Source organism: Bombus flavifrons, chromosome 15 (genome assembly GCF_040668555.2).
Source record: "Bombus flavifrons isolate JBK064 chromosome 15, iyBomFlav1_principal, whole genome shotgun sequence".
NCBI classification, from domain to species: Eukaryota; Metazoa; Arthropoda; class Insecta; order Hymenoptera; family Apidae; genus Bombus; species Bombus flavifrons.
This window is the reverse complement of record NC_138456.1, coordinates 4385689-4397720: the sequence shown is the minus strand read 5'-3', so window position 1 is coordinate 4397720 and position 12032 is coordinate 4385689. Positions and strand designations below refer to the sequence as shown.

Sequence of the window (12032 nt, the reverse complement as noted above, 5' to 3'; positions counted from 1 at the left end):
TAGGTCTAAGAAGATAGATTAAATTGAGATTCTTGGATCTCAAATACATACTTAGCTATTCGACGAAATATTGAGATTGTCGTTAGAAAACATTTCAGTTTGATTTCTATTCGTCAAAATTACAAAATGGCGGAGTTATTAAACGTTGTCTACGAGACCATGTCTGGCAAAATCTTGTCAATTGGTAGAAGTGTTAACAGAGAAAAAATGAAAAACTTTTATGTTACATTGTAATATATTCTCAAGAACGTGTGTGGTGTTTGATTCTTTAATCATTTCAAAGGACAAGTGAAAATGTTGACTTTCTATTGAAATATATATTCTAGAAGGAATAATCTTTGAAAGTATCTAAAAATTTCACTAATAGAAGCATTGAAGAAAACACGAAGTGTGATATATCAAAGTTTGTTATTAATTAAATAAATCGTTCCGAATATCTGTTGCGTGTTAGGATAGAAAGCATGATTTCAAAAAGATTGCATTTAAAACTAGTTTAATGTAACAATTTACTTAACCTAACACGTAGCTCTTGTAAGCACTGTAACTTTGCCACTTATATGAATCTCAAAATCTTATATTCTCATTCAAACAATATTCTACGCATATGAAGTATAAAAAAACACGCAACAAAATTCCTTTTGTATCTTTGAAGCTAACTAAGTGGTGTTCCTTAACCCATTAATACTTAACCTTGCTACGTGTTTCATTTTGTTACGACCATTCTCGACCTAATTATACTTTCTATTATTATTTGTTTTGATTTTCTTTTAGCTATTTCTTTAAATCATTAGGAACCTTGACTGATTACTAAGATTACAGTCAGATCAAAATATAATAATTTCTACCGTATACACTGTATATACATACATAGTTCAATGTGATAATATTATGACGAATAATGCGATCATAGCCTATTATACAATGTGATTGCATGTAATATAGTTGCGTATTAGCGTTTGAATAAAGAAGTATAGAATAGTATTCGTGTACGTTGAACGTATATGTTCATAGATTATCAAAATTTTGATGGATCGAACAGTGTTGTGGCAGGGACAGGTCAGCGATTTTTTGTATTATCTTGGAAGCCGCGAAAAGAGATAGATGATAAGCTTCTCGATGATTGTACTTTAAATACACGCAACGTTATAGCTCTTAACGTCTGAACTGGTATTATCAGGCCATTGGAGATTATAATAATTCAGGGCAGGATTACTTAGTTTTGGAATTCTTAATTTAATTTCTTTTTATCAGAAATCCCTATCACGTAGAATACAAAATAAAATTATTTTCCGTTAATACTAATATTGAGAAGCAAAATGATTTATATTAATATAAAATACTCTACATTTTACTAAACTAATATAAATTATTATATCGATCTATAGTCTAAGGATACTATTTCAGAGTTGATCTAATGGAAAAAGACACGCTACCGCGAAGGTGTCTCAGTCGAACAACGTTTTTATTGATTTAGCGCGGCAAATGTTTGCCTTCGCGGTTACGCGTGATTGATCGTCAAACAACCAATTAGGTGTTGCTTGTTCTAACATCCAGATAATTTTTTCTTAATAACAAACGCAAACTCTGATTTTAAGTAGCCTCGAATTACATAATTGTCATAATCCGAATTTTTCGTTCCATATTAATAATCCTTTTCTTCGTAAATTATCGTTATTTATTTTTAAATATAAATCATAAAAATACGTGTCAACAACGACTTCATTAAGAACGTGAAATATCAGCGTACATCGTTATTAAAACGAATATTAATCGTGTTTGCTATTTTCTTTGCTGTCTTTCTTTTATATCATTTTCTTATTAGCTATCGAATTTTTTACTCTGAAATATTTTCCACGAAATGTGTGCCTAGTTGCAAGAGAAATATTAAGCGATAGAATGAAAATTCGATAAAATATGCTCGAGTAATCGATGATCTATATTTGAAGATTATAATACCTGCTACACAATTAATACAATTATCTCAGATACCAAACGGTCAGATAATAAACGAGAGTACAAAAAAGCAATATTGAGACAAATAATACGACGATAAATAACGACGACATATTTCAAGAAGATATCGAACATATATAACGCCGAATTTAATAGCGATTTATACTGGAAACATTCTGTATCCTTAGCAAGATCGTTATTGACGTCTATTTTTAAGTCGCTTTACCTTAAAAGTCTTAATAAATTTTCCGAGAGCGCGACGCTGACTCACCTGTCCTTAGCGCGTTTAAAAAAACACGCTTAAAAGGCAAATGAGGCGATTAACGTATCAACGTGCAGCTAGGCGAACAAATAAATCCCGTACGCAATGACACTTCTTTCCAACGAATGCAGCGCTGATCTCTACAGTTTGGATCAGATTTAATCACGAATTCTCGTCTTATGGAATCGTCAGGCTTTGTCTCTAGCAGCGATACATTATATCGGTAATACGATCTAGACTTTGTTCCATTGTAAAGTAAACACAGATCGTGGAAGATGGATCTCGTAGATATTGTAGGTTTTATATAAGTGTTGTAGAATATTGTGGATATCGTAGGTGAAAAATTAGCTGGTTAAGCTCGTATTCTTTCGAGATTTCTTTTTAGGATTTATAGAAAGGTCTCTTTCTTTTAGATTTTTATATGTTTTCGAAATTTTGACTTTGAACAAATTTTAACGGCTAGATACTTACAGGGTGATGTAGAATTTTCGCACGTTCTTCAAACTTTTTCTGTAATTTTTGCTTCTTTAAGGTTTGTTGTATTTCACGTTTCTTCTTTTCGATTTATTTCGCGTTCTAAGTATTCCTTATGAAGTCTCCTATACTTTCGTATAATTATTTTAGGATTTATTACAGTCTCCCTTATATTAGGTTGTCGGAAAAGTTTTTTTCGTTTTATAAGGGAATAATAGACGCAAAATGTCTTTCATTTTATATTAGTTTATTGAATTATGCACGAATATAATAATAATGGATCATACCTAATTCAATAATGTAAAACAGAAATTGTTGTTCATCTATTATCACCTTATGAAACTTCTCGGACAACCTAGTATATTTCCTCGTGATTTTCCCAGCCGCTTACGTACTTTTCGAAGCTGCTCTACGTTTAAAACTACGTTAACGAAATTTAAATTCAGATTCAAAATTTCTTCTCAAAAGAAACGAAAGATCGCCTATGTACATATAATATGTTTATATAAATATCAATCAAGATAAATATTAATAAATAACAAGTTGGCTCTCTTCATCCGTAGATTAAATATCGAAAAAAAGCAGCCGAAAGAAACAAAGCGTGAACTTCAAAAATCTATATCGAGATACATCTATCGTAGGTCTTAAACCAGAAGGGGTTGATTCTTCCATGTCTCTTTCATCCCCATCTCTCTCCAACGCGTCCACCCTCGTCACCGTTTAAACCGATTATCCGACAATCGATGCGACGACTAGTTTTATTGAATTCTCAACTCGAGGTTAAGTTCTCGATGCTGTTCCATGTCGTGGAAATCGAGATGAAAAAGGGAGGACAAAGAGGGAGGACATTCTCGTTGAGATCTCGCGCTGTAGCTCGATGGAAACGCGAAACAAACAGTCGAGATAGTCGGATGATAGTCCGAGGCGCTCGGATACGCTCGCCAGATGCACTTTTGCGATAATCGAGGACCGGCGCATCTTTCGAAAGCTGCTTGCTTACCCTCCGTGAAATTCGCCTCTAAACGGTGGATGATGAATCATTGATGCGCTATAGCGTGCGGTAATTTGCTCAGTGTTTGATGATGGGGGAACCCGATGTATGGTATTCTTGGATGATTATGGACAGGGAATAGGGAGAATCAAAGGTTTTTTTTTTCAGCATGGAAAATCTAAAGGGTTGGCTTTTTAAAATTATGTCTGAAGAACATTTAATATTTCTTTATTTTCTAGGAAATTTATTTTGTTCTTTCTTTCTTTAGTAATTTAGTAAGTTGGTAAATTTTTGTTGTTCTTGTGTTTTGATTTTAATTTATTTTTAGATTAAAGTGTAAGATATCATAGGCTTTATTTTTGCATTTTTTTTCCAATTTTTAGCGTAATTTGGAGATTTAAGAACGTTCGTTTTGAATATTTCGCATTGTTTAAATGTATTCTGTTACCTCGCAATTTTCACATTTCATTTCTTTTTATTATTAAACTTAATGGTTTTAGTGCTACGCTGGCGTCTAAAAATTATTCTGCCGTTTCTGAATAGCGTCTGGGTAAAATCAAAAACTTCTTTTTCAATCATTCTCGTATTTCTTCTAAGATCCTTATATTTGTTTTGTTCTCACTTATGCTGTCTCTATGTTGTTAATATATTCTACGAAAGATAATCTACATTGATTTGATCTTCTATTAACTTTCACGATACTTGAGCGTATCACGAAAGTCTGCGTCTTGAAATTTGCTTGGTTCGCAAATAGAAAAAATTTCACAGATCATTATCCTCCGTTGATTCGACGACAATGAAAATTAACGTTCACTCTGAATCACGTATACTTAGGCCGAACAATAACGTAATCTCGTAGGATTCACGTCGGATTACTCGGCACAATAGAGAAAGCGGAAGAGATTAATGGAAACGGAGAGTGAAAATTATAATAAATAGCGATAATAAGAAGAAAGGAGGCGCCGGATGGGCCACCAGGCTCGGTTCTACGAAGATGGATTCTCTGTTCGAGACTTAAGCGATAGAGAGAGACACAGGGACGGGCTATTTGCATATTATGTCTTGATACACAGGTTCCGGGAATGCAAATAAGGCGGTTAAGAAAACTAGTAGGCAACCGTGCGCGCGTAAACAATGGCGATGAAAATATTTGCGCGGCCACAGGGGAAAGTTGCACGAACCGGTAAACGCACGATGACGAGAAATTAAATGTACAAATCCCAATGTAATAAAAAGTTGAATACGATTGCATAATCTAGCGTAACGCGAAAGAAAAATATGCCGGTAATTGAAGTTCCCTTTGTTTGAATCTTATGTCAGTGTTACGTGGTAGGAAATAAGCTTTGGACTTACTAATTCATTGCGAATAGTTAGATATCTATAAGTATAGAATCTCATTTTATAAATTCTTTTTTATTGTTGATTTTTTCTTGATAATTAATATAGTTTATGTAGCTTATATAAAAATTACTTCGAATATACGTTATGGATATATTGGGTTGGCAACTAAGTGATTGCAGATATTGTCAATGCCACTTAATGACAAAATCCGCAATCACTTAGTTGCCAACCCAATATTTACAGTTCAGTGATAGAATTATTAAGACAGCAAAAGGAAAGGTTTTATGGGAGAATTTACGAGAAACATATTGGGAGATTTATTTATATATTAACTTATATTTATTTATTGACTCATCGCGTTTAAAGTATTATTAATCATATATTGATTCAGTTAGTGAATCTAATCGTATAATAGAAGATGTATGATATAATGTAATAATACATGTACTATATAATTGCAATGTATATACATTAGATTAAATTAGAGAACTTAATACAACATCTTTGTGAAAATGCATCTATTTTGTACAATAATACATCGTTTATCATTAAGCGCAATTTTTCCTATAACAAACAGATTACAAATAACTTGAAAGCTTTTATCGAGCCAGGCCACCGGTAAATTTGCGATTAATCTAAAAATATGCTCAGCTATCCGCAGCAAAGCATGACTATGGTGTCGTGCGCGTGTTCCGGCGAGTCCGGTTTAAAAGTGAATGGAGAAGCGGCTCATTCACAAGATTTTCTGTCGGGCGGTCGGTCAATTTCGCGGCGCGCGCGTATAGGCACGGCGCATGCGCAGTTAAAGGCTGCTGCGCACGCACGCACGCGCAACCGCGGGTCTATGCGCGCTCTTCGAATAAATTCCGCGCGTGTCTCTTCGGGTTCGTCGCGAGACGATTATTTTCGACACAGCACGCATGTTTCTCCTTTTTTTCATGGCATTTGTCAACGAAGAACGTTGCTGTCTCTTCGTTCTTTTGTTTTCAGGTTAGAGACGCGATTAGAGGCGTGAAGGTTGCTCGAAGGGTTCTCAATTTTTAGCTTTGGGTTGTTAATTCTTAGTTTTCGATTTTTCATCATATTTTAAGTTATTTGGAGGTTCTGTCATCGGAGATTATGAAGATCAGGAAGTTGTGAACATTTATGCAATACATATATAACTTTTATATTAAGAATACCATATTTTTATAAATATGATTGAAGACTATTGCTAAACAGAATTAGCTAAAACTAATCAGTTAAATTGTTTAACTTCCTCACGAAATCTTCCTGGAAACTGAAATTCGGTAGATAAAATACTTTCCAATCATCAAATATTCCATTTCCAAGCAATCTCTGTCTTTTTTACCACACGAAATTGCTTAAATGGGCGGAAAAATGGAATGAATTAAAAAGCAAAAAGATTATGATGGATTACATAAATAGTGTTGACGTTATCAAATCGGAGCCGTTGTAAATGGTCTGTCCTCCGTCGACGAGTTTCTGAGTACTTTATCGCGTTGCATAATTTATAGTCGAAATCAGCGGGGTATTATCAGTAAAAAAAAATGGGGTGTATATCGATAAGATCGGTGCATTCCATATTCGCACAGCGGCTAAATTTGTATTTGTTTACCAGTGTCATACGATCGATCATTTAAAAACGTGCATAGTTCTAACAGGCTTATCGTGTCGCTGTATATTTTAACATTTTGCCAGGCGATTTTTCTCGTCTTATTCGAGCTGTCGAACACCTTTCTATTTTACAGTGTGTATCTTATTCCGTCTGCATTTATAATGTGTCCAATTCGGCTACGGTCGATGGATTAGCTACTAAAGACATTTCTGTGGAACCAACGACAGACAGTAATAAATTTCTAGAAATAAATTGTGTTTCCGTGACGATGTTGATTGATGTAGTTCTCTGTAGGAGTGGGAGAATGTAAAATCAAAATTTCATAACACCTAACATTGGTATAATAAAACATTACTCATGTAAAATCTAAATGCAAAATATTTATTTAAAAAATAGGATAAAATGATATCTGGATATTTAAAGTGGAAAAAGTAGACTTTTTAGAGAATAGGAATAGGCGAAAGCTTTATAAAATTGAATAATAAAGTATTTAATAAAAAAACTAAAAATTTAATTCCTGTAGGAATTGAAATGGAAGAAAATAATATTCTAAAGGGATAGGAATATAGAAAAGGTGAAATATCCTTAAACCCGCGAATAGAATAGAAAATACAAGCAGGCGAGATTCGCGTAATTTCGAGAGACACGACGAAAATAATATCCTTAGAAAATAATAGAGAGGGAAAGGATTTCCATAAAGATAGAAAAAATAGAACAAAATCCGAATTTTTCTACGAATAAAAATATCTACCTATAATGAAATAAAACACAATGTTTAAGGGTAAATAAAGAAAAATTTGAAATCTCGGTAAACGATAAAGCATAACCCAGCCTTCGTTGTAAAGCATAGGTCCAGCTACAAAACGAGATATTTAATCGAATTACGTCCCATTCGGCGAGAAGTTGCTTGATTTACGCCACTGACAGAGTCGTTAAGATCGAACTTACGATTCCGTGGCTTTTATCCTCTGCTCTCGCGTTCAATTCTCCCGGCTACGATGGTTTCGTTTCAATGAAAACGGAGTCATACCAGCAATACAGACAGATAACGATCTCTAAGCTGTGCGCTGGTCGTTAAGAATAAGGACAGCTTTTGCATAATCCGATTCACGAGCGTAGAACGCTATTCTAGACGCGATACCTCGCTCTAGGAATTCGCGTTTCCCTCCCCGCTGTGCAACTGTTGCAAATTGCACTTGCCACCGCATTAGAATTTATAAGATGGCTGTATGTAATTGTCGGGAACCGAGGTAGGTTTCTAACGAGAGCAATTGAATCTTGGTAGGCTGGTTTCTTGATCTCGAGGACGACAAGCAGAGAGAGACATAATAATTTATACCTGGATGGTGGATTTTTCTCCGTTTATAGGAAATTTAAGGTTTCTTTAAAATATCCCAGGTGTAGTACCTGTTTTAATATTTGGTAAAGCAAATCTCTGCCTAAGTCCAGTTCACTATGTTAGTTGCGCTCATAGAAATATGAATTTCGTGCTTGTAAATATATCCACAGTCTAGTAATTCGTATGGTAGACGTAGATGTTAGGTCGACAAGATTGCAAACAGTATTATTGGAAATACAGAAAGAGAAGGGAACGAGAAGAATAGAATTAACGAAGAATAAGTTAGGATTTTCTATGGATTGGAGCTATTCTGGATACTTAGGAATTTTCGAACGATGTTAGGAATTCATTGAAGGGAATATTATTGAAAATCAATAAACTGAATTAAATTGAATCGGATTAAGTTAATATTTTGTATTGATTAGAGTTGTTCTGGGATTCTGAGTTGTTCTATTTATTAATTTTCGATTAATGATAGAAAACAATTGGAAGGAATATTATTGGAAGTAAATGGATAGGAAAAAATATGTAGAAAGAATAAAATTGGCAAGAAATAATAGGTTGAAGTATAGAATCGTAGAAAAATTATTTTCATTCCATGCACAATGTCTTAATGGAACAAATAGTTAAATTAATTAAAGACTAGTTGATTAGAGAAAATACTATAAATATTATAAATACAACAAATTATTTTCGTTTCGTGTAGGATATTTTAAAGAAATTACTGGCGATTAGAGTCTCATTTGTAAGAAGGAGATTAATATGCAGCAAGCGAATAGTCATCGGTGCGTGTACGATGACAAACGAGTACAGAAATGTTTCGGACGTTATCACCATTCGGTTGATACCGGTTCCAGATATCCCGTAGCCAACAACGAGTTACCGCGTTCTACGGCATTATGATGCAGGCATTTCGAGAGCTCGGCTCGACCCTCTAGGCGATTTGCATTCGACGCGCATGCCACCGACGACGTACGACGAAGCAGGTTCATTTTCTGGTCGCGAAATGAATGAAATCGTTGCCTGTTACGACACACACGAAACCTCCAGACACGAGTTTCAATCGAGCTCGTTTTTACATGTACCGGAATATAATTATGGAATACGTTTCCGGTTCAATTCTAATATCATCGTTGTATCTTTTTAAACTCTCTGCTTCGTTAGATTTCTGTCTATTTGAAATATGTATATTGGAATGGATAATATATCCAGGCAAAAAAGGTTATTCTATGTGAAATAAAATAAAAATAAGTGGAATAGAAGGGATAAAATTTGTTTCGGGGACTATTTTTTTCCCTTTTTTTTTAGAAAATCGAGCTATCATTCTGTATTTTTTACGGTTCAAGTGTAAAGTAAGATTAAATGGCTTAATTTTAAAATACATAGTTGTCGCTCATGACAAGGTGGAATTTAAAAGCCTGTAGAGTTCAAATCTATGAAGCTACATACAAATTTCGAAAGGAAGACGAAACATAGCAGTTAATAGACTTATGCGTCACAGAGCTGATTGGATGTCACGCGCATTTAGCGCCATTAATTATCGAGATGCCTCTAATCAATAAGTCTACACTGTAGAAACGCGTCACTAAGGATTAATTTGTTTAATTTTCAGATTTTCTATCCTTATATAATTATAACCGGAATTTTCTAGACATTTCGATTCTTCTTCCGCGTTCATTTTCTTTCTTTTTTTTTTGGAAAAATTTTGTTTTATATATCGCTATATAATCATCCAGATTTCAGAATTTTATTGCTGTTGTTTCTTCTTCTTTCTTTACATCCTCCTATTTTCTCGTCTGCCTTTTACAGATTATTCTTTGTTTTCTTCTATATTTAGTATTCTGTGTTACTTCTTTATGATACTTCCAATATAATCGTTTAGATTTGTGCAGTATAATCGTCTAGGTTTTAGCATTCCAATTCCAGAATTTCTTTCCCATTTTTATATTTTTCTTCCTTTTTCTTGTTTTTTTTTTTTTTTATTTTTCACTTGTATTTTTTCTTTCACAATATGCGTACTCTTGTACTATGATCACTTAAATTTGGTATTATATAACGTCCTTGTTTCTGTTTTCAATTTCTTCTTCTTCGCTCTTTTATTTTATACACGCGTTATCTTACACAATTGTTTTAAATGTCCGCAGTACTCTCGTTCCAACGTTCATATACATAAAATTTCTTCGAAAGAAAAAGGTGAACCACTATAGAATCACGTTGGTAATTTACTTAACAGCCGAGTCACGTACTCAATAACAACTTCTCATTTATGACACGATCTCGACGATCGTGGGGCTGGCATTATACCATAAAGATAATTATTACAACGTGTCGAACGAAGGATTACGTGAACCCACAGTCAAAACCAATTATGCAGAATCCCGATAATTTACTCAATTGGGTAGGATCCATAACGAAAAAGAGAACGACAGGTGATAAGGGAAAAGAAATCTAGTTGACATTTAACGGACAGTAAAAGAGCAAATGACCGTTAATTACGCGGCCGTTCAATTCGATCGCGTTTATACTTTCGTAAAATTATCGATTTAACCGGCGCATATCACGATTTTACGTTGTTACTGGCTACGGTAAACCGATTAGGAAAATCGATATGATTAATCGAGTTACCGTGTTTCAACGTACGCGTACTCAGTTTATCAAACTATGTATTACTAATTGACTGTATAAATTAGAAAATTTCAAGTTTCACGGTAGAAAGTTGTATTTTTACAATTTTCATTTCTACGATGTGAGATCTTTTTTTAGAAACGTAGAAAGTTGTACTTTTACAATTGTTGGCTTCTTCGATCCGTACTTTTCTTTTTAAAAGTATAGAAAGTTACGTCTTTACGATTATCGATTCCTTCGATTGTAGAATTTTCCTTTAATTTGTTCTTCCTTTTCTTTCTTCAATTTCAAATTTTTCTTAACGCGGGAAATTGCATCTTTCGAATTTCTACGATTTCTACGATTCCTCCCAATTTCAGTTCTTCTTTCTGCAAAATGGAGTATAGTATTGCTAGAGTTACCCATCTCTTTCGTTCGCGATTTTTTTAATATTCCAAAGTTACATCGTAAAGTTACATTGTTACAATCTAAAAGTACATTGTAAATTGTAATTTTTTACTTACATAACATTCGACTGGCCATCGTAACAGCTCGTCGACAAGATTCCAATGGATGAAGAAGCAAGTATAGTCGTGCCCGTAGGGTTTTTATTATTCCATTGAACCGCGCGAAAGGGACGGAATATCAAAAGGTGCGTGGCCCTCGGTATGAAAGAGCCAGTTCCTAAGTTTACCTACGTGAGCGTACTTTAAAGGTGTACTTAGCTCGCTGTAACGGTATATCGCGCGATGTACACTGCGAGCAGAAAGAAAGAGAGAAGAGTTGTCAAGTGTATGCACGCCACTCGGTGAACAAGTGGAAGAGTAGATAAGAATAGAAACAGAAAAATGAGAGAGAACATTGATAGGTCTCTTCTTCTCCTGCGTCTTGTTAGTTGGCGAATTTCTTTTTCCTCTTTTCGTTTCGTTTCTTACAATTAATAGTAGTAAATAATTATACAAAATATCTCGATGTTTTTATTCATCTATTATTATTCACATGTTCTTTTGGTTAACAGTAATAAGAGATTATATAAATAGTAACAAACATTTGTTTTTATATAGGAATAAAAATAGGAAAGTGGGTGATGAGGACGTTGAAGAATGTCCCTCTTCTTTATTCACATCTTCTTTTGGTTAACAGTAACAAGAGATGCTATAGATGTTAACAAACATTTGTTTTTAAATAGGAATAAAAATAGGAAAGTGGGTGATGTAGACGTTGAAGAATGTCTCTCCTCTTCTTCTTTTGCGTTTTGTTAGTTACTGAACAGCTTTTCTATTTCTATAGTGTACAAGTTTCTATAGTAAATAAGTGGCTTCTCAAATTATTGTTCTATGCGTCCCAGCATTTTGGCGCTGCACTTCTTTATGCAGAAATTTGTTTGTTAAAATTGTACCTTTTAAGTACCGTATGTTCTTTATTAGGATACTCTTGGAACCGTAAGTTA

At 34.1% G+C, this 12032-nt stretch overlaps 1 protein-coding gene across 2 annotated transcripts in view; it reads left to right on the top strand.

The window, feature by feature from the left end:
• LOC138187387 (GAS2-like protein pickled eggs) overlaps positions 1 to 12032 on the top strand; it is an 87837-nt gene that overhangs the window by 617 nt on the left and 75188 nt on the right. The gene's annotated exons all lie outside the window — the stretch shown is intronic.